Raw genomic sequence first — 4,458 nt, forward strand, 5'->3', positions numbered from 1 at the left:
TATACTTACGATATACGATACATATTACAAATAACATTCTGTTGATATTCTGGTATATCACCAGAATATCCTCAGTATATACCATTGGTATATTTTCAGCACATACTATGTATGAGAAAAAGCGGACATTAGTGCATTCTCAGTACGTACTCAGTACATCATAGAACATATTCGAAAGCTATGAGAATATACGTAATGTACTGTTGAGATATTCTCAGAACTTTCTCAGTATCTACATATATGTGCTGTGTGGGTTACGAATATAGTTTATTGAAAAATACAGATATAAAATGTACTTTAAATATTTTCATTTTAGATCAGTTTCTTCAAATTGCGCCAGTATAATAATAAAATTCCAAATTGCATTCGACCACAGCTGGCCACATTTGTTAATTATAACCGGTCAATGCAGAACATTGATCGCGAAAAATATTACCTCAGCCAGGGTTTGAACCTGGACCTCCCTTACTGTCTGGGCGGGCGTCTCACCAATTCGATCACTGAGGCACGTGGTAATATTTGTCGCAATAACGGTATAAAGATGACATTGTTTGTTTTTCGACTTTTTTCGCAATAAAGTCTCTGCATTGACCGGTCAATTAACAAATGTGGCCAGCTGTGGTCGAATGAAATTTGGAATTTTCATTTGAGTTATTTCTACTTTAGTTGCTCGTAATGAAATTTCTTTTAATAAGTCAGTCTTTTTTTACCGCGCGCTGAATATATTACTTCAAGCTGAGTTGTCGCGAGACGAGCGCATTGAGCTACCGTTTTCTCGTGCCCTTGCGTGACTTTGTTGCAGCCGCGCTAAATGCGCCGTGGCCACGGATGTGTAACGAGAGAACTCTCGGGCCTGCAGCCACTCTTTTCGGCTTCGAAATTTGGCACACGGAGGATGATTTTAGCTGTATTCGTTCGAGAAGCAGAGCCGCCTTCGCCCCGCTGGCGCCGGCGCGACAGAGAGCTCGTCGCATAATCGAGCGTATCTCCCCGCATCCACCCCGAGATATTACGTTTCCTGCCAGAAGAGTGTCGAGCAACCCCCGTCGCGTCCGTTCAGTCGGCGACCAACAGCGATCCGTGAATGAAAATTCCTCAAACGCAACCGCGCACTTCTGGTGGTCTCGCGCTCCTGTCGTTTCAATTTAAACTATAGGACTGTCTTCATTAACTGCGTTTAGCTTCTATCACAAAATATATGTAGAGGATGGAAGAATATTATAGATTGCAAACTTTAGAAGAGTCAATGAGTTCATAAAAAAAAACGAAGATGAGTTTTATTGTCAATGAGATTTGAAAATCGACCGTTCTGGAGACACCAGCGGACTTTACATCCGCTATCAAACTCGACGATAAATATTTAACCTCGCGATTGACTCGCGCCGATCGGCAGATACGCGCGACAGAGCGATAAAGCCGTCGTTGCCGTTAAAATAGATCGGAACGTGGAAGCTGTAAATTCCGCAGCTATCCGCGGGCCGTATCGGCGCCCACGGGAACGACGAGATCGTAAAGAGCACCCGCGACTTCTTTTTCCCTGGGATTTACTTTACGATACCGCGAAGGCCACTAATAGGCCCGCTCGACGCGTCCCGTCGACAGCGTCGATGCGCTCGGTGGTGCCAAGGAAAGCTTACACACGTTTTCGTTGCGGTGAACAAAAAGGACACGCGCGAGAGAGCCACGAGAAATCGACGCGGTCGACGGACCGGAACCGTTCGCCGAATACAAGCCTGCGTTCGGCACCCGCGTTTTCCGTGTAGTCGTTAAGACAAATATATTTGCACAGAAATTGACAATTGATTTTAATATAAATCTGACGTTTCAGCGCGTCGTGCGCTGTTCTGGTGATTTTTAATAATATTAATTGAAATTTGACCAATCAGAGTAGAGTTTACTAGTCTCAAGTTTAGCGACTTTTACTCCAATTGGCCAAATTTCAATCTAATCTCAATCTTAATCCGTAGTCTGATACGGGCTTTAGACGCGTCGAAAAAGAAATGTTCTCGCTCCACTAAATTATTTCCAGAAGTTTGTAAAAATACGCAGAGGGTTAGGCGAAGAATAATCACTAAAACTTTAGTGAAACAAGATCCTCGATTTTGGAAAGTACTCGATCGAGTCGTGTTTCGCACAGCCGCGAGGTAAATCCTCGTCCCCTCCGTGCGGGATAATTTACGACGGATAATTTACAGCGCGTTGGAACATTCCAAAAAATTGTACGCCTCAGCTTTCGACCGGAAGTACGGTGCGAGGACCGCGGCCGTGCCGGCGACGACTGTGACGACGGCGGCGGCGGCTTCTCGGCTCGTTTGGACAACCGAAGCGCCGCGCCGCCCCCGATTGCGTGTTCGACGTTTCCGTCGAAGAGGGACGAGGGAGGAAAACGGGAATGGAAGAGAAAGCGGGGGAGCAGCCTCGCGAGGGATGCGCGAGAAAAGGGTCGTACGACCGTCATGCGATCATCGTGAGCCCCTCGTTGCGGATTCCGGGCGTGGAAAAAAGTCACCCCTCGCCCTCCGCAGGAGGAGGAGGAAGACTCGTATCTGACAAGAAAAAAAAAGATTATTGTCGGTGTAGACTTGCGATTGGCCCGCGGAAAGGCTTGAGGGAGCCAGCTAATGTCGCGGATGACACCCTCTTATATGGACACCGAAAATGGTTCCCTCATGGAATGGTCTCCTCTGTCTCTCTCTCTCTCTTTCTCCCTTTCGTTTTTACTCCCGTCGCACTTCAACGCAGATAAATTGAGCCTCTTGAAAAAACACTGCGCGAGTTGTTGCGAGCTGATATATGAACGCCCGATTCATTAAGCGTCACCGATGAAGTATGTGTTAATGAAGAGAGAGTCGACCTCCTTTCCTCCACGTGGGGAACGTTTATTTCTGCGTTACGCGTTCGTGAAATTGACCCAGCTGTGTGTAGGTGCATGCATGTTCGATCCTATCAAACTCGCGCAATTAGCGGCGGGTGTCGTTTAATTGAAAGAACGCAACCGTGTCTTAATTGAGCTGTCAACATCGGGATTCTACTATCTAAAGGTCAATCGGTGGATTATCACTGGAAACAGTGGACAGTCGCTGATTTGCAGCTATAAGTACACCGCGATTTTCACTGCGAATCCGTGATTATTCGCCGTTTTCGGTGACAATCCACCGATTCACTTTTAGAGAGCGCACGTCGAAATTTTACGCCTTTCGTCTAACTCGTCATTTTAATTAAGGTACACCCTCAGAAAGGATTTCTGTTACCCAGACAAAAAATACTCCTGACGCATTTATATTTCTTACAACCTCATTTAGCGTAAAAGTAAGACAATGTCAAAGTAAAATCAATAATTCTTATTCTCCTCTATCGAATTAAAAAAGATTGACTTACCACATGGAGACAGGAGTAACTTATATAAATGTAAGTTTATGTATTCTTTCGTTTGGAATAAATTGTCCCTCTCCATCTTACAACGCACGAAGTTGGCGCCGCGATACTCGACGAAAGACGATACGTACTATCATTTTATTCCAGATTTTAGAATTTTTCATTTGAAAGATTAAAATATTCCTTTCTCTATAATAAATTATACGATTGGCGCTATATCGATCCTATTTTATGATGCATTCAAGTGTAATAGCACATTGGATCCGGAAATTTTTTCTGTGGGTGCACGCTTAATAATCAGCCTGAAGTATTCTATTAGCTGAGATTTTTTTCGTATATTAATCTTTGCGTAGAGAAAAGGGAGACGCGAACGAAATGTGCCGATACGGCTTCGAACGTAATAAATAAAGGGACCGCCAAGAGAGAGTGCCGGTCTTCTTAACGGCTGCGGCGACGTTCGTCGTTTCATTATCATTTCTTCGTACAGCCCGAAGCAGCTGCTTCGCGACCGACGAAGAGCCTGCGACCACCGTTTCCGAAAAAAGTGCGAAGAGAAGGAGGGGGGAAAGATCTCTCGAGTCCATGCAGCTTTCCTTTCCTCTCTCTCTCTCTCTCTCTCTCTCTCTCTCTCTCCTTCTCCCGCCCTCTCTTCGTTCTTTTTCTCCCTCGACCGAATCATCGGAGATTCTCAACCGTCCAGGTTAACCGCGAGAAAGCGTTATGGCCGTAGGACACGCCTACCCTAACAGGAAATTAGCTGCCGACAGGCGGTTCGAATTATAAATTTCTAGGGAGAGCCCCGTGCGTAGGAATCCCTTCTTTCGTTTCTTCCGCTACGCGTCTGATTCCATTTTATCGGAAACCCCAAAGGGAACCGCTCTCGCCGGTCCGTTTCCTCCCTCAAAGGCGGCCATCCGGTCCTTCACCTCTGTCAAAAAATAGGCGAATTATACGACATCGATAAGAATCTGTTTTCCGAAATTATCTTGACTTTTAAAGCCAGAAATTCGTTCGTACACTGAAAAAAATTTCTGGTTGAATATGGACGAATCAGATAATTCCTTTAGGATTTACCAGAATTTC

The sequence above is a fragment of the Vollenhovia emeryi genome, unplaced genomic scaffold, assembly GCF_000949405.1.
Source record: "Vollenhovia emeryi isolate VEMERY1.0 unplaced genomic scaffold, V.emery_V1.0 DF939221.1, whole genome shotgun sequence".
Lineage (NCBI taxonomy): Eukaryota > Metazoa > Arthropoda > Insecta > Hymenoptera > Formicidae > Vollenhovia > Vollenhovia emeryi.